Here is a 20,038-nt window from a genome sequence, read left to right on the forward strand (position 1 = left end):
GGTTAAAAAAAAATAATTCTGTAAATGAAATAATTACTCAATTCCAGTAGTGAATGTTGAAAGGAAATATAATGTACAGTGTACAGGTATACTCATGGACACATACTTTCCAGGGGAAAAATAGACACTTTGTCCCAAAATTCTTGTGGTTAATGACCAAAGATGAAATTAAATCTATGAAATATTTCATTTCTTTTGAGAGTTAACGTAGCCCATAAACCTAAGAGCAATTTTACTTTAGTTGAATTGCTGTATAATTCACCATTTGGCCAAAGTTATTGTGAGAAGTGAAAAGAATTTGCTATTCTTAATGTTCTACACTTATTCTGAAATGAATCACAAGTTATATTACCTGAAACAAAGTGAGTTTCAAAGGTAATTTCTATACTGTTATTTCTTAAGCTAATATATTCTTATACATATTTTTTATTGGAGAAAATTACATTTCTTCTGTCATTGTCTTCCCCTTTGTTTTCGCCTGATAATTCCTCAACTAATTTTTCTACTGTAGACCGTGTTTCTTAAGCTTAGTACTACTAATATTTTGAGCTGGCTAGTTCTTTGTTGTTGGACCTGTCTCGTGCAATGTAGGCTCTTCAGCAGCATCCCTGGCCTCTGATCACAAGATGCCAGTAGCACCTTCCCCCTAGTTTTGGGAACCAAACATGTCATCAGGTGATGCCAAATATCCCCTGGAGAGTCAGATTGCCCCTTGCTGCAGACCAAGCAATAGACCATGTCTAATTTTTTGGTCCCTTAACTACTGGTTCACTTGGAAACAATTTGTCATTTATTCATGTCAAAATAAATTATGAACAGTGAGCCTACTTTTCCCAGGGCTTGAAAAGCTTTGTAAGGTTGAACATGTAAGTTTAGTTTACAAAACATTTTACTCATGGGCAGAGCTCCTCAAATACTTTACATTCTAAATATGAAGAAAGCATCATGTGAATGACTGAGAAGAAAGGAATTGCTTGTGATGATACATTTATAATAAGGCAGTGGTATTATTATTATTACTAGAAGCTATTAGCCATTAGTCATGACTTTCATTTAAATACAAAATTAACACATGTTAAACATTTCTTTCATTTAACACATTAATTAATAAGGGAATCAGTAAGATGTTAAACTGGTCCAAAGAGCATTTGAGACGCAGGTATTCATAGGCAATTTAATAAATGCATCTTAGACACAGAACTGGTTAATGTTGTCTGAGGGTAGTAAAGAATAACTTTTGGGGATTTCTTTTCCATCAAACAGAAATGATATGTATCTTTACAAGATAAAAGTCTACAAGTTAACACAGAACTTCACTAAGGTGTGGACCTTTAATCAATATTCTTAATACTGTTTAAACAGCTCCTATTCATACACAGAGATATTTACCCTTTTTCAAGGTAAATCCCTCCAGGTCCAGAATCTCTCTCTCCCCCATGGGCAATCTTCTCCATTTTCTTTCTTCTTCCTCCAAAATAAAGGCCTTTGAAAAATAGACCTGAGGTCTTTGTAAAGCAGCATATGTTATGACCCATCTTCAGAATCCTCCCCATTTTATATAAGCCTGTCTTAAACTTAGATGCCTTTGCAGTTGCACAGGCTCTAGACGCGCAGGCTCAGCGGCCATGGCTCACGGGCCCGGCTGCTCCGCGGCATGTGGGATCTTCCCAGACCGGGGCATGAATCCGTGTCCCCTGCATCGGCAGGCAGACTCTCAACCACTGCGCCACCAGGGAAGCCCGCCTTTGCACTTTTAATGTGTGACATTGTTTCTCATTCAGCCCTGAAATACAATAAACCTTACCTTAAATGTCACTCCTTTTGCATCCTTCCTATTCACTACCCATCCCCCACCACCAAGAAAGAAAATGAAGATAATAATCATGCTAAAATAAATCAGTAAAATGTTCTTTACATTTTTGTCAGCCTTTAAATAAGAAATACACAGACTTTTTGATGTGTGTGTCTTATGACTTCTACAGAGGCTCATATTTTTCCATAACTTAAAAATTGTAATATAGGTGGAAGGTGGTCAAATGATAGTTCCATAAACTATGTGCTAACAATTGCCTTCCACTTTGGTCTGATTTGCTTCATTTGATGGTAGAATGTGTCCAACTGAAGACAGATGAATTAACATATAGCACCGCTATATAATCATGTTACAGTTTCTCCTGAAATATATGTAGTCAAACACGTTGAAGATAGTTTCTATGGAAGCACAATAACTTTCAAAGCTTTTAGAAGATTATCAGAAACTATACATGAAAAATTCCAGATACAATCACCTTTTCCCTCTCCAAAGCCTGATCTCGGTTTATTTCCATGCAATAAGAACCTCTTAAATGTCTAACCTTTTCACTTCAATTCATTTAGTGTTTTAGGAGGGTCCTGTTGGTTTTATGGAACACTATTCTTTTGAAAAATTTAAGGGCTTTTAACAGTTCCAAGAGTACAGCAGTTAATTTGCCATTGCATTTTATCTCACTCTAAAATTTAGGTTAGTCATGGAGTTAGGGTTTCATTTGTCATTTTGTTAAGAAGGTCACATCATGTGGTTGTATTAAACTTTGGTTGTACTTTGATGTTCTGGGTTGATGTATTTTCTGAGTTAGGACCAGAATTACTTGGCAAACGAATTATCTTTCCTGCTTTCTTTTTTTCTATGACCTTCCATCTTCTCTAATTCTGGTAGTAGTTTAAGAGGGAGTATGGAAGTGGTTTGGCCCTTGGAGACTGAAAGCAAAAACTGAAAGAAAAAAAAAAAAAGTAGCATCTATAGGTTTGTTGAGATTCCTCCGAGACAATTCATCTGAAAGAACAAAGACTTAAGGAACTGTTTTAGTTATCCATTGCTGTGCAACAAATTGACCCCCAAATTTAGCAATTTAAAACAATAAACATTTATTATCTCACAGTTTTTGAGGGGCAGAAATCTGGCCATGGCTGAACCAGATGGTTCTGGCTCAGATTCTCTCACAAAGTTTTAGGGAAGCTGTTGACTGGGGCTGTGGTTCTCATCACTCAACTGGAGCTGGTGAGTCTGTGTGCATGATCACTGCAGTGGATATTGGCATGCCTCACTTCCTTGCTGGCTGTTGGCTGGAGGCTTTGGTTTCATGTGTGCGTCTCCACAGGGTTGATCACAACCCGGGAACTTACTTTTTCCAAAGTGATATGAGCGAGAGGGAGGAGGAAAAAAGACCGTATCCAAGACAGAAGCCACAGTCTTTTATAAGAATTTGTCCATTTCCTCTAGGTTGTCCATTTTGTTGGCATATAGTTGCTCATAGTAGTCTCTTACAATCCTTTGTATTTCTGTTGTGTTGGTTGTAACTTCTCTGTTTTCATTTCTGATTTTACTGATTTGGGCCCTCTCTCTTTTTTTCTTGTTGAGTCTGGCTAAAGGTTTATCAATTTTATTTATCTTTTCAAAACTGGCTTTTAGTTTCATTGATCTTTTCTATTTTTTTTTAATCTCTATTTCATTTGGTTTTCAATGATAGTTAGGTCTTAGACATGGTCTAATAGATTTCAGCCCAGTGTTCTTCCACCAGATCACATTGCTCAGTTCCTCTTCTCTGTTCTCATATCTATAGCATTCTAAGTTACTTCGATGTTTCAGTTTGTTCCGGTGGATTGTGAAAGGTGCAGAGCTCATGTTTACTACAAAAGACTCAGAGTAGCCTAGTTTTCTAAAAACAATGCCTAGCTGATAAATAAATGCTGTAAATGATCAGCACTGCCCCAGAGCCTTTGGAAATGCTTTGATTGGTGAGGAATTCAGAAGTGATGACATAACTGGCAAAACCCCCAAATGTTACCAGATCGGTAACAATGTTGATAAATTCTTCAAGTGCAAATAAAGCAACTGCGCCAGATCAAAATATCATAAAAATATCTATAGAAACAAAAGTGGAACTGAAAGATTTTTTAAATTTCAAATTCTACAATCACGAACAAACTATATGCCATTTTTTTCAGAATTATTGAGAAAAGTTTGTAATGCCCAGTATGAGTTATTCTTTAGAATCTTATAGTATGGCCCTATGCTGTGACATTTTTATCAAATTTGCCTTGGCTACAAGGTTAAGAATGCTTGCTTATATTTAAGAATATGTGCTGATGTTTTAAAAATTAAGTCAAAGTAACTAGCTAGTGAAGTTCTAGCAATTCCCTTTTGTTTAAAGGTTCATTAAGATAAATGATGGACAATGCTTACCATTCTCCTATCTCCATCTCTATTACCATTCAACATAGGCACTAAAATAATGTTAGGTATCTGACCCCCTTCTCCTTACCATACTAACCATAATTTCTGAGATTTCAGATTATCCTTAAAATGACTCCTTTTGGAATTGATTTTGTAATAGGTGTAATTGTATTGAATTTAAGGGGTTTTTGTTTTTGTAACATGTCTGTGCATTATTTAGCAGCAATCATTTTAACTCGTTTATAACAGAAAATTATAAGGAACCATAAATCTACTAGTCTAGCCAGGCCGTTTGCACTACTTTAGTTGAAAGCTGCAATATAAGCCTTTATTTCAGTTTTTTTTTTTTTTTTTTTTTTTTGCATTACGCGGGCCTCTCACTGTTGTGGCCTCTCCCGTTGTTGAGCACAGGCTCCGGACGCGCAGACTCAGCGGCCACGGCTCACGGGCCCAGCCGCTCCGCGGCATGTGGGATCCTCGCGGACCGGGGCACGAACCCGTGTCCCCTGCATCAGCGGGCGGACTCTCAACCACTGTGCCACCAGGGAAGCCCTATTTCAGTTTTTTAGAAAGATTGGTGGCTTATGACAAATAAGTATGGCTCTTAATTCTCATGAGCATCTTGTACTATTTTCTAGGTGATTCAGGATGCTGAAGTTAAAAAAGGGAAAAAGGAAAGAAGAGAAAACATGAAACAGTGGAAAAAACACAGGACTAGGAGTAAGTAGAATTAAGCTCAAGGCCTGGTCTAACATTATCTACATGTATGTTTCCTAGGGCAAGTTATTTAGCCTTTCTTGGCCTAAATATCCTCTTCCGAAAAAATGTTGAGTAATTATTAGATGTAAGATTCTATTCATCCTTATATGTGAATATTATTATAGACCATATGGTAGTCTTGAAAAATAAGATAGTAATTAATTCAGTAGCGAAATGAGACTCGCATTTTATCTATCAACAAAATTTGGATGATTGCTCAAAATTCAAGGAATTTGACTACTGGCAAGGAGGGGCCAAAGCAGAAGGACCATGTTAAAATGTGCTCATCAGCTGGTCTGGGTAAAACATTTTGTTTGACTTGGTTGAAGACTGTCGTGTTGGGAGCAGGCTGAAATATAATGGTGACTGCCTTAAGGAGACAATTGGAAATTTTGAATTCTGCTTTGTATACTAAAAGTTCAGATGAACTCTGTAGCTGAGACCTAAGTTTTTAGAGCAGAATGAGAGCAGCCTGATGCATATTGTTCATTTCTCTGTATTTTTCATGTGGCTGATTAATTATTTAATTTCTAGCAAATGTAAATGTCAGTTTCCTTCCTCTTTCCTTTGACTAAGGAATTGTGGAATGTCTGCAATCTTAGACGCCATCTGTTAGTGGAAAATTACAGTCTAGTTTTATGACAAAATACACTAAATAAATACATGTTTATAAACGTTTTCTGCCTCACAATTTGATGTCATCAGATAGTCCTGATAATTTGGCTACAATATGACAACCTGTAAAATACAGATGAAAAAGTGCTGGATTGTATTTGATAGTACTTACAAAAGTATATCCTCACATTAATGCATCAAAAATTGGAATAAAGAGCTTAGAAAAGGGTAAAAACAGTCACTGAGAGAGAAAAATGAAGTGCAGTTTTCTGGCCAATATGAAAGAGTAAGCTAATATAAGAAATATCATTCATACTGGATAAAATATAATCAATCAATCAGTAAGTCTGAGCTTAAAAGCAAAAAGGGGAAGGCCCCAGATACAAAACTTAATGCAAAGCCAGGAAGATGCTTGTGTACCAAAGTTGAAAGTCTACAAAGGATAATTAATATCAGTGTTAGGACCTACTATATAACTTAATTTTCAAAGCATAAATGAAGGATACAATTCATTTGGAAATTATAAATGATAAAAATTGACTTGAGAAGAAATAAACTATAAAGCACTAAAGATTTTGAACCAGTTGCCCTTTCCCCTCCCGCATCAAGACACAGAATATATTAAATAATCCTTCAAGGGACAGATGACTTTTTTTTTTAACGTCTTTATTGGGGTATAATTGCTTTACAATGGTGTGCTAGTTTCTGCTTTATAATAAAGTGAATCAGTTATACATATACATATGTTCCCATGTCTCTTCCCTCTTGCGTCTCCCTCCCTCCCACGCTCTGTATCCCACCCCTCCAGGCGGTCACACAGCACCAAGCTGATCTCCCTGTGCTATGCGGCTGCTTCCCACTAGCTATCTACCTTACGTTTGGTAGTGTATATATGTCCATGCCTCTCTCTCGCTTTGTCACAGCTCACCCTTCCCCTTCCCCATATCCTCAAGTCCATTCTCTAGTAGGTCTGTGTCTTTATTCCTGTCTTACCCCAGGTTCTTCATGACATTTTTTTTCTTAAATTCCATATATATGTGTTAGCATACGGTATTTGTCTTTCTCTTTCTGACTTACTTCACTCTGTATGACAGACTCTAGGTCTATCCACCTCATTACAAGTAGCTCAATTTCGTTTCTTTTTATGGCTGAGTAATATTCCATTGTATATATGTGCCATATCTTCTTTATCCATTCATCTGAAGATGGGCACTTAGGTTGTTTCCATCTCCGGGCTACGGTAAATAGAACTGCAATGAACATTTTGGTACATGACTCTTTTTGAATTATGGTTTTCTCAAGGTATATGCCCAGTAGTGGGATTGCTGGGTCATATGGTAGTTCTATTTGTAGTTTTTTAAGGAACCTCCATACTGTTCTCCATAGTGGCTGTACCAATTCACATTCCCACCGGCAGTGCAAGAGTGTTCCCTTTTCTCCACACCCTCTCCATCATTTATTGTTTCTAGATTTTTTGATGATGGCCATTCTGACTGGTGTGAGATGATATCTCATTGTAGTTTTGATTTGCATTTCTCTAATGATTAATGATGTTGAGCATTCTTTCATGTGTTTGTTGACAGTCTGTATATCTTCTTTAGAGAAGTGTCTATTTAGGTCTTCTGCCCATTTTTGGATTGGGTTGTTTGTTTTTTTGTTATTGAGCTGCACGAGCTGCTTGTAAATTTTGGAGATGAATCCTTTGTCAGTTGCTTCATTTGCAAATATTTTCTCCCATTCTGAGGGTTGTCTTTTCGTCTTGTTTACGGTTTCCTTTGCTGTGCAAAAGCTTTGAAGTTTCATTAGGTCCCATTTGTTTATTTTTGTTTTTATTTCCATTTCTCTAGAGGTGGGTCAAAAAGGATCTTGCTGTGATTTATGTCATAGAGTGTTCTGCCTATGTTTTCCTCTAAGAGTTTGATAGTTTCTGGCCTTACATTTAGGTCTTTAATCCACTTTGAGTTTTTTTTTGTGTATGGTGTTAGGGAGTGATCTAATCTCATACTTTTACATGTAGCTGTCCAGTTTTCCCAGCACCATTTATTGAAGATGGGGACAGATGACTTTTATTTTGTGCAAGCTGTCACAGAGAAAGAAGCTAGAACTACTGACCCAGTTATTAAGCTCATATAATACCAAACTTGATAGAAAAAGGTAATAAAATCACAAGAGTCTCCATATGAACATTGATGCAGAAGTTCAAAATATAATGTTGGTACATCCATCATTAAAAATGTTTAAAATTAGATATATTATCATTAATTAGGATTTGTCTCAGGAAGGCAGAAATGTTTAACATTAGAAAAATCTAATGTGGTGAGTTTTTAATATTCATGTTCATTAATTTTATACTGAATGGCCTATGAGGCATTCTGAATGAGAGATAGATTTATTATTAGTTGTCTTTAGTAAATAATAGGCACATCACTTCTCCTACCCCCTTCATTCCAGGCCTTACCCTCGTTTTAACACAATGAAAGCCAGGTGGACAAACCTACATGAGTAGCCTGACGCTCCATAGGCGAGGGTTGGAGAACAAAGAATTTAATCTTTTTTATATAGAGGAAAGAGACAGCCACCTCCTTGCCTCGTGAAAGAGAAGAAACACATGTGTTTTTACTTATTTGAGAGGGGATAAAAATGATCCTGGGTTCTCAGTCTAACCTTTTGAAATGTAAATGTATTTTTCTAAGGGCCTGTTAAATGGCTGGTGTCTCTGGCTTTTAAGACCTGGAGATGTGTTCAAGGTCTGGCATTTATATTATTTGAAATGTAAATACTTAGGGAAGTAGGGCTTCAGTCTTCCTGGCACCTTAGGGACCTAGACCAGCCTATAAGCATTTGGCCCTCTTGATTCTTTTAGATCAGAGCAATTAACTAGGTAAATGGCCACAGACGTATTTCTTATAGCATGTTCCTACAGACAGTGAAGGCAAACGTTATCCTGATACCATTATATATTCCTGTGTCTCAGAACACTAGGACATTAATAATAAGCCAGTATAAAAGTTTTACTGTAAGTCTTAAACAATACAAAAGATAAGAATAATAAAAATATACAAGGATTAAAAAAAGACAATCCTGGTTATAGATTGCAGTCTGAACAGTGTGTACACAGAACATTCAAGGTACCATACAAAGAAATTATTAATACTAATAAAAAATAGAGCACGTTTGAATGCAAGATCCATGTATAAAACTTGACAGAATCCCAATGCTGTAACAGATTGAAACTGAATTTGTACAATAAAATTGTTATACTAAAAAAAAAATAGTAACTAGGAATTAACCTTATGAAAACTATCTAAGTTCATCGTGTGGAAAATTAAAATATTTAATTGGAAAAAAGAAGACAAAAAAAGAGGGGGGACAGATATAAAAGGCTCATGAAGGTCAGACTCAGTCTTGTGAGATCTCAATTCTCCCAATTCTGTGAACTCACTGCATTTCTAATTCAAATCCTCAGGGACCTTCTGAGGAATTTGAAAAGCTGATTCCAAAAGTCATATGAAAAAGTGAAGGTCTAAGGAAGTGAGGAAAATTTTGAACAAGATAGAAAATTTCTTCTATCAAAAATCAAAAAGTAAATAAACTAAACTTAGGGTTGGGAGCAGGAAGAAGAAAAAGAAGAAAGAGAAGAGGATCATTACAGTGAATTGCATTACAGTGAATTCATTACAGTGAATTGCATTACAGTGAATTCATTACAGTGAATCATGACAGTGAATTGGCTCACGCAATTATGGAGGCTGAGAAGTCCCAAGATTTGCAGTTAGCAAGCTGGAAACCTAGGAGAGTCAGTGGTGTAGTTCCATTCAGCATCCAAAGGCCTGAGAGACAAGAGAGCTGATGGTGTAAGTTCCAGTCTCGGCACAGGAAAAGATGGATACCCAGCTCATGCAGTCAGGCAGAAGAAGTTCCTTTTTATGCAGCCTTTTCAGCCTATTCAGGTCTTCAGTTGATTGGGTGAGGGCCACCCACGTTAGGAAGGGCAATACGCTTAACCCAATTTACCAGTTTATATGTTAATCTTGTGTGAAAACACTCTCATATATACGTCTACAACAATGTTTGACCAGTTGTCTGCATGCCCTGCATGGCTTAGTCAAATTGATACATAAAATTAACCATTACAATAGCTAGCTGTATATTTTACTTACTATATACCAGACACTATTCTAAGCACTCTGGGTATGTTAATTTAATTTAATTCTCACAGCCATCTATGAAATAGGTACAATTTTATCTCCATTTTATTAATGAAACTGAGGCTCACTGTGATTAAAAACCTAAACATTTATTCTAGTGGTATAGGATAGACAGCTCAGAAAGACACTCACAGGTATGTGGAATCTTGGAGTAAGTTGAAGGTAGCACTGCCAATCAGTTGGGGATAAGATGGTGTTGAGACGATTGCTTATCCTTAATGAAAATTTACTATTTGGGGTCACAGCACACATACAACAAATTCCATATGAATTAAAAAATCTCAAAGTGAAAAGAAAAGTTCAAAGACTTAACAAAAAATGTGGAAAAATATCTTTACAACATAGTAGGGAAGGAATTCTCTGAAACAAGATGCTAAAAAAAAATTGTTAGTTTGCATCAAAATATAAAACATCTATAGCCACTATACCCTAAATGTTTAACAGTTGCTTCTCCCCTGCCAAGCATTGCTAATCACTTTAATATATTAACTCAGTTAAGCTTCACAAAACTAGCTGAAGACATACATACCAATGACCTAGCAATTCTGCTTGTAGGAAGATACATTAGAGAAATTCTTGCATATCTTCACCGCTGTTCTGCTTGTAATCACCCAAAATTGAAAGCAACCTCAATATACCATCAGCAATCAAACTGACAAATAGATATATGATAGTGGCATATTCATATAATTGAACATTTTCAGATTAATGAACTTTATATAACTCAGCATAGATACAGCCCACAAAATAATGTTGAGTGGAAAGAAAAGTTGTGGAGCCGTACATAGGTATAATATCATTATCTACTTTTATAAACAAACACTATTTTGCATATTATTTGGTAATATGTAAATTTTTTAAAGTATAGAAATACGTAAAGAAAATTTAAACAATATATAGTGAGCTTCTACTGTATCTTTAATATTTTTTAAAAAAATGAGAATATCAAATGTTAACGTTTATTAATTCTGGGTGATGAGTATATAGATTTTAAAAATATTACCATCTTTACTTATTTATAGTTTTGAAATATGTAATACTAATTGAAATCAAATAAGAGATAAAACATTTTACCAAAGAGACGGAGTGGAGTAGTCATGCTATTTTTATATGCTTGCAGTGATTTTGATTAGATATTGACTAGAAGGATGATAGGTTAAAAGAAGGAGAAAGCTGTCATCCTTCATACTCCCCTTCTACATCCATGGAGCCTAAGGTTATTGGCTCTCAGAGTAGATGATCAGACTATTTTAGGATGAAATTATAAAGCTAAAAAAACAGTTCTGACAGAGATTACAGATTGGAGCTGAAGAGTTCCAAACAGATCCATGGTGGCAATCCTTGATTATTTTAGGTATGAACATGTCAGGACATAGATGTAAAGAACTTAGCAGAGTATCTGCCACATTATAAATGTTTAGTAAATGTTACTAATTATTATTATTACTACTACTATGTGACTTGAGTTATTGGTAAACTTGAACTTTATTTTTCAGTGTGTACGTAAGGTATAAAGCCTCTATAAGTCTTAGGAGGTTGGGCCAAGTGTGAAGATCAAGAGTTAGAAGAGTTTAGAAATGACTGTTAGAGATGTGTTACCTCGCTGCCAGCAACAATCTATTACTTAATAGGAATTTGTTCTTTCACCTAAAGCATCCCCATACCTTTTTTATGGCTCAGTGTCTGCCTGCAATAACTAAGGAACTTAAGCCTCTAAAATCAAAGATACTTCTCTAACTGCTCCCCATTGCCCTGCTGTTGCAATTCTATAGTTTCTGACAAGAGCCATTCATAGTTAAGAGATCTGCCTCAACCTAACAGAAACTTTTATGTAGTGTAAGGTATGTGGGAAGAAGTGGTTCACTGAATCCAAAAAATTACAGTTTGGGTCCTGAGCATTTACAAATGAAACAGAGATGAGGCTATGGATAATTGATAATGTCTGTTTCAGCTGGGCTAATACAGTAGTCAGAGCACAGGAATGTTAACTCTATTAATAGATTCAGAACTACAAGGTAATCTACCATGTACATTACCTGGTTGCTGGCCAGGAATGGAGGAGAATTAAGCAATGTGATGGGAAGACCATATTATGTGAGTTTAAAGGATTTCTTTTAACCTAGGAACACTGTGCATTTCTGTTTGAAGGAGGTAAGCAATGAACTCTGAGGCATTGCCCGGGAAGCCTGGCTGTCTGGACAGGTCACCAAAGGCTTTCCTTGGGCCATTCACCGCAGCTCAGAAGCTGGTCTTCAGTGTTTTAGACTGTGAAACCTGATTGGCTTATTAATGTGATGAGAGTGGATCTGCCTCTCAGGGGTGGACTCACCTTTAACTAAACTCACAGAGACTAAGGTACACAAGCCAGAATGTAGGGCTATTGATTTACAGTGACCTGAGTGCTCAGGTTGGCCTGACCAGCACATTTTCACCTTATTGGAAAGGTTCATGGAGAGTTTACTAGCCAAATAAATGGTAATGCTTCTGTCCTGCTTAGCCAAGATCTGCACTTTTAGGACATTGCTTTGACAGACACTATCAGCTTTTCCTTCTGAATTTATTTACCCAGGCTTCCACATTTGATGAATTCTGTTATAGTCACACAACTAAATCACCCTCACATTCCATGTCTACCTCCTTGAGGTCACCCGCACATCATGTTGATTGAATTTTTTGGTTGCTGTCTAATGCTTTAGTTACACATTATAAGTCATCACTTGGTTTACCCCCCAAGTGACAAATCACGCTCTTTAGGGTAGGTTTTGCTAGTTTAACTCTGAGGACACCCACCCTTATTTCTGAGTTTTCGGGGACTACTTGCTTTCCATGTATGTGTGGACATTAGCTTTGCCTTTTCTCATTCCCCTGTGTTTCTGAGAACTTCAGTTGTCATGGAAGTACCATTTCTCTTCTATTTCTTTGAGGAAGATTTCACAGGGTGGCTCTATTAGAGATGTCTCAGGGTCATCAGGGGTGAGAATCTACGACCTTATGTTTTTGAGAGGTCCAGTCAGAAAGTGTCATCATTTGGGAGTCCCTGAAGGGAACAGGTTCTTGAAGCCATTACTCAGGGTCATATGTTAGCCTGGGAATAATCACATGGCTCAGGGAAGTTCTTAAATGTTTACATCGTGAGAAATGAAATATAAAGAACTCAAATCACCCTATATTATGCCCACAGTGACTATGTATTTGTAATGATTTCTTTACTCGAGGCTACAAAATTGAGTCCTCTAAAAAAACCTGCTGCTGTTGGGCTTCCCTGGTGGCGCAGTGGTTGAGAGTCCGCCTGCCAATGCAGGGGACACGGGTTCGTGTCCCGGTCTGGGAAGATCCCACATGCCATGGATTGGCTGGACCCGTGAGCCATGGCCGCTGAGCCTGCACATCCGGAGCCTGTGCTCCGCAACGGGAGAGGCCACAACAGTGAGAGGCCCGCATACCACAAAAAAAAAAAAAAACCTGCTGTTGTAGGCTCTTCCAACATTTGCCCCAAGCCTTCCTCGCCTACTATCCCAATCTTCATCTCTTGGAGCTTCTCCCTCTCTTCCCAGCCTTTGCAATTGCCAACTGATTGTCCAGATATTTCACTAATCAACTTGGTCCCTTGGATTAGAGTTGCCATATTTAGCAAACATAAATACAAATAAAGATACCAAATTAGCAAATAAAAATATGTCTATGCAAAATCTGGGGCATCCTTAAACTAAAAAAGAATGTTTGTTGTTTATCTGAAATTCAGATTTAACTGGGTGTCCTGTTTTTGTTTTTTTTTTTAATCTGGCAACCCTACTTCAGATCCTTCCCCTGTCATCCAGCTCCTCAAATGCCTCAACTCCATGACCAACTACATTTTCTGAGATTCTACACTGAGCTCAGCTCAGTCTCTGGGCCTTTGAGTCCTCAGAAGAAGCTGGATTTGTTTTGCTCAACTATGTCCTCGTATTCTACTCTCACATTGCGAGAGAATTGTCTCTGGGCAAATTGAAACAGGTTATGCTAAGAATACATCACGAGTACTGAGACACTTACTTAGTACTGACACTCCTTATCCGTTTTCTCTTGCCCCAAATTCTTCAACTCATCCCACTCGCCGTAGGGAGAATCCAAGCCTTCATCAGGTAATTGTGTTCCAGCACAACAGGGCAATCCTTTGAGTTAGTGCTGTTCAGATCCCACTCTTGATATCTCCTTGGCTGATGAAAAAAAGCTATATAAAATAGACTGAGATTCTTCCACGATAAAACTATAACCAGGGAAATTTATTCAAAAATATGTGTTTTGCTCTGTTGGTTTGTGTGTGTGTGTGGGGGGGGGTTGTTTCTTTTGTCCACAGTGATGGTAAAAATAACTTATTCCTTTGAAGTTTTGTGAATCAGTTCCTAAATGTTGTGAATCAGTTCCTAAATGTTGAATAATATCCTCTTTTGCAACCAGTCTCTCTGCTTCAGGACTGTCCCTGTCCCAGGATTCAAGCTCTGGAAACACAGAAATGAGAAAAGATATTTGTTTTCAGAATGAGTGCAGCCTGTAAATGTGTGTGATTTTATACTTAAAAAATTTTAAACAGCTTTATTGAGATATAATTCACATGCTATACCATTCATCCATTTAAAGTGTAAAATTCAGTGTTTTTTAGTATATCCACAGGGTTATGCATCCATCACACAATATGATTTTAGATTTTAGAACACTTTCATCCCCCCAAAAGGAACCCTTATCCATTACCAATCACTCCCCATTTCTCCCCTTTTCCCACTTCCCCTACTCTAGGCAACCACTAATTTAGTTTCAGTCTCTATAGATTTGTCTATTCTGGATATTTCATATAAATGGAATCATACAATATGAGGCCTTCTGTAACTGGCTTCTTTCCCTTAACGTGTTTTCAAGTTTCATTTATGTTGTAGCATGTGTCAGTTATTTTATCTTCTTTTATGGCTGAATAATACTCCATTGTATGAATGTAACTCATTTTTATCCATTCCTTTGTTGATGGACACTTTTTGGTTTGTTGTGAGTGATACTGCTATGAACATTCACGTACAAGTTTTTGTAGGAACATATGCCATATGTTTTCATTTGTCTTGTGTTGATACCTGGGAGTGGAATGGTAATTCTGTGTTTAACCATTTAAAGAACTGCTGAATTGTTTACCAATGTGACTGCATCATTTTACATTCCTACCAACATATGAGGTTGCCAATTTCTCTACATATTTACCAATGCTTAACATTGTCTTTCTTTTTTATTATAGCCATCCTAGTAAAGTGAAGTGGTATCTCATTGTGGTTTTGATTTACATTTCTCTGATGGTGACTGATGTTGAACATTTTTTCGTAAGTTTATTGGCTATTTGTATAGCTTTTTTAGCGAAATGTCCATTCAGATCCTTTCCCCATTTTTTTTTTTTTTTTGCGGTACGCGGGCCTCTCACTGTTGTGGCCTCTCCCGTTGCGGAGCACAGGCTCCAGACGCGCAGGCTCAGTGGCCATGGCTCACAGGCCCAGCCGCTCCACGGCATGTGGGACCTTCCCGGACCGGGGCACGAACCCGTGTCCCCTGCATCGGCAGGCGGACTCTCAACCACCGTGCCACCAGGGAAGCCCCCCATTTTTAAATTGAATTGTCTTTTTAGTATTAAATTGCATTTTATATATTCTGAATATACATTTTTTATCAGATATAGTCTTTGTGAATGTTTTCTCCTATTCATTAGATTCTCATTGCACTTTCTTGTTATTATTTGCAGCTTAAAAGTTTTAAATTTTGATATAATCTGTCTTTTTTTTTTCTTTTTGTCACTTGTGTTTTCAATGTCATATCTAAGAATACATTACCTAGCCCAAAGTAGTAATTCCTTGTTTTCTTCTAAGAATTTATAATTTTAGGTCTTACATTTAGATCTGTGATCCATTTTTAGTTAACTTTGGTATATAATGTGAGGAAGGAGCCCAATTACATTCTTTTGCATGTGGTTATCCTGTTCTTCCAGCACCACTTATTGAGAAGACTATTCTTTCTCCATTCAGTTATCTTGGTATCCTTGTGCAAAATCATTTGAGCATAATGTAAGGGTTTATTTTTGTACTCTCAGTTCTGCTTCATTGATCTATATGTCTATCTTTCTGGGAGTGACACGTTTGTGTTAATACTGGAACTCTAGTTAAGTTTTGAAATAAAAAAGTGTGAGTGCTTCAACTGTGTTCTTATTTTTCCAAGATTGTTTTAGCTCTTTTGGGTCTCTTGTATTTACATATGAATTTTAAGATCAGTCTATCAATTTCTGCAAAAAAAAAAAAAAAAAAGCCAGCTGGAATTTTAACATGATTGCATTGAAACTTTAAATCAATTTGAGAAGTATCGACAGCCGTATTTTGTTTTCTGATCCATGAACATGAGCTGTCTTTTCATTTATTTAGAATTTCTTCAATTTCTTTTAATGATGTTTTATAGTTTTGAGGTATGTTTTGCCCTTCATTTGTAGAATGCATATCTAAGATTATTTTTTCTCTTTGATGCCATTATAAAAGAAATTGGTTTCTTAATCTTATTTTTGGATTTTTTATTGCTGGTGTATAAAAATTCACCAGATTTTTGTAATTTATCATTTACCTCAGAACTTTGCTGAACTTGTTTATTCTAATAATATTTCAGTTGTGTCCTGAGTATTTTCTATGTACAAGATCATGTCATATATGAATAGAGATAGTTTCATCTCTTCCTTTTCGATCTAGATGTCTTTTATTTCTTTCTGCTGGCTAACTACTATGACTAGCACCTCTAGTACAATGTATTTTTATTCTCTATTTCATTTATTTCTGCTCTAGTCATTATTTCTTTCCTTCTGCTTGGTTTGTATTTGGTTTATTCTTATTTTTCTAGTTTCTTAGGATTCATTGAGATCTTTCTTCTTTGTTAATGTAGGCATTTACCGGTATAAGTTTAACTCTGAGCATTGATTTAGTTGCGTCCCATAAGTTTTGTTTTGTTTCATTTTCATTTATTCATTCATATTTTCTAATATCCCTTATGATTTCTTTTTTTGCCAATTGGCTGTTAGTATGTTTAACTTCTAGATATTTGTCAACTTCTCAAATTTCTTTCAGTTATTGATTTCTGATTTAATTCCCATGTGGTCTGAAAACGTATATTCTATTATTTCAATTATTTTAGATTAATCAATCTAAAGGTTTGTTTTATGGCTTAGTACTTTGTCTACTCTGAAGAATGTTGTATGTGCTTAAGAAAAATGTGTATTCTATTGTTTAGTGGAGTTTTCTAGAGAGATTTGTTAGTTCTGGTTGGTTTATAGAATTATCTAAGTCTTTTACTTCCTGTTGATCTTCTACCAGGTTGTTCTACCCATTATTGAGCTATTAAAGTCTTCAACTATTATTGTCGAATTGCCTATTTTTCCCTACAATTCTGTCAATTTTGCCTCTTTTCACATTGCCTCTCTCAGTGCGGAACTTCCATCCTATGAGAGTGAGTGGGGACGGAGGTGATCAGGGCCCAGTATACTCAGCCTATAGCACTGGGGATAAGGCTTCTACACTACAAGTTGTAGCTGGGTGGGGAAATACAGACCTAGTCCTTTTGGTCTCACCTGCAATGTGGGGCTTGCAGGAGAGCGAGATGAGCAATGCAGAAGCCTACTTTTCCTGTTGTGAAGTTGTGATTTCAAACTGGGAGCTGTAGGGAGAGGGAGCTCTTGTCTTCTTGGCTGCACAAGCCTGGGATAGTTTTCTGGGAGCTGGGGAACGGATGTAATGGACTGGGTTACGGATCAAATGCCAAACTCTCAGTCTTCTTACTGAGATTTAGTGTATTTTCTTGAATGAATGTTTCTCCATTTGTTATATGCATTTAGGGAAATTTTCAGAGAATATGAATGATTAATGATTTTTAAAAAAATAATTTGATCCTGTTAAATTGTTGTTTTTCTTGGGAAAGAGTCTGCCCTGGTCCTTACTCCTTCATTCCCAAAGTTCACTCCCCTCTTTTTGAAGATTCTGAAATATAATGATTTTTTCCTTCCTTATATTTTCTCCCCCACTTTTGGTTTATTTTATTAATTATTTTGTAAGGAGATTATTTCAGTATTAATAACATGAAATGAAATTTTAGAAGGTTTATTCAATAAATAGTTTCTTCTCTGTGGGATCTGTATCTGCCATTTCTTAGCTAATTCATGAACACAGATGGCTTTATTGAGATTTACGAGTTTGAGTCTGATAGAAATCATAGATAATATAACATTGAATCTGTTCTGTTTCCTATAAAACACAGATGTACTACAGTCAGTGAGCTTCTTCATGGAGCACTGTGGGGACCGAATCTTAGAACTTTATCCAGGCAAATCATCACATCCTTCAGTTTGCTTGTGCAAAGTCTTGTTACATGGCATTAAATTTCAGGCCAAACCTGAAATTGGTCTCTGATTCTTACGTGGATTTAAGATTGGAGCTACGGTATTACCCCCAATCCAGACATAGTGTACATCTTTATAATTTTAATAGCTTACCAATTATATTTCCCCCTAGTAGCCATGGCTCCTGTGGTCCTGGTATAATTCAAATTAAGGCAGAAATCATTTGCATGACAAAATTGATTTCATTGGATACAAGGCTTTCCCCATATGAGAATCAAGCACAGACCTAGCTAATTATGCCTCAGAGAAAGATGTATTCTCAAATATTTTATAAAACCCCAAATTAAAATAATTTTCTAGGTCTTTCCTATCAATTCCAATAATTTTCTAATACAATACTTTACTCATATCTGTATAATGGCAGCAGACATAGTGGGGAGAGTAGAAACCTTACCAAGGGAAATAGTATAATGGAGTCCCTTTCTTGTTATTCTGAGAGTTCTAGAAAATCATCTTGTTGTGAGTTCCTGGTATTTTATGATACTCTATTTCCATCCCAAAACATTAAAGAATCCTGGTTTTATTAGATATCTTGTTTAATGTTAAAATTTATGATTAAAAATCATAAATATCGGGTAGTATATAATATATAGAATGAGGAAAAGACATTATTTACCTTTTTAAAAAAAATTTCTGAGGACTCCAACTGGGTCCAAACTCTGGAAGTATCCTTGTTTAACAGAGGAATTCCAACTTAACAGGAAAGGAAAGCTGTTATATGTTTGTCCCACCATTCAAGGCAATTTTGCTGAGTGGAAGTTGCTCCTGACAGTGAAGGAGGGAGGGAGGAGAGTTTTAAGTTTTTTGGCCCTTTTGGAGTTAATGTGTAATTCTATTTTAGTTTTAGACCCCTTTTGTTTATTATTGTAAGAAAATTCTTACAACATGGCAAAACTCACCATCTAAAGCCTTGAGCCTTGTGTGACAGGACAAGTTTCTAACATCCTAATGTTCCTCTTCCCACAATCTCATCTAAATGCCTCATTTTGCAGCTTAAGGCCCAGGAAAGCCAAGTGTCTTGTCCAAAATTAGACAGTTTCTTGCCGCCAAGTCTAGTGATCCTCTGAGCTCACCGTGCTGCCTCAAGGAGAGGTAACTTCTCAGGATGTAAAGACAGTTCTTAGAGTTCAGCATGTCTTTTTCTCCTCCTGGGTTTCCTAGACAACTTTCCCAGGTGAGTAGAAGTGAAAATGAGGGTGAGAGTTCTTCATGTTCTATCTTCCTTTCCACAGCGTATGCTGGAGCCAAGTTTTTTTGAAATGGCAGTGTCACCTTATAGGGTAGCCTCCAAAACCCTGAGTGATTTCGTGGAGCAGACGCTGGGCTTACCAATTCTAGACATAAAGAATGAGAAAGATATACATTTTGTTGTATTAATCCTCTGAGATTTGGGGGTCAATTTGTTACCATAGCATAACCTGCTATATCCTTATTAGTACAAGTTCCAAAAATTAGTAGGAGATCACTTCATGCCACTGTTGCATAAAAGACTCCGTTTGAAAACAGTGTGCTGAGGTCTTTGAAAATGAGAACTGGGAAGGACACAGCATCAGAACGGCCAACTGAGGCATAGCAGGAAGAAGTAAGCCGAAATGAAGGCAAAAGCATGGGAGGATTCTTCAGGTTTTTCTTCTAATTCTTCTAATTCAGAATTCCTATATTTTGGTGAAACACTGTCCATGCTGGTGTATAGGTAAAATTGACTAAGGTTTAGTTGTTGTGAAACACAAAGAGCTCATAGGACATGCACTTAAACTTGAGGTTCTTTCTTTTTAAAAAAATATTTTTAAACATATTTGAGAATAGTCT

The 20,038-nt window shown here is 36.6% G+C and overlaps 1 long non-coding RNA gene across 1 annotated transcript in view; it reads left to right on the forward strand.

Annotated features, from left to right (window-relative positions):
- LOC138842611 (uncharacterized) overlaps positions 1-20,038 on the forward strand; it is a 144,023-nt gene that overhangs the window by 112,160 nt on the left and 11,825 nt on the right. Inside the window, exon 3 of the long non-coding RNA XR_011377308.1 lies at positions 4,852-4,933. This is a non-coding gene — a long non-coding RNA (uncharacterized lncRNA). The remainder of the gene's footprint in view (positions 1-4,851; positions 4,934-20,038) is intronic.

This window comes from Globicephala melas, chromosome 3, assembly GCF_963455315.2.
Source record: "Globicephala melas chromosome 3, mGloMel1.2, whole genome shotgun sequence".
Lineage (NCBI taxonomy): Eukaryota > Metazoa > Chordata > Mammalia > Artiodactyla > Delphinidae > Globicephala > Globicephala melas.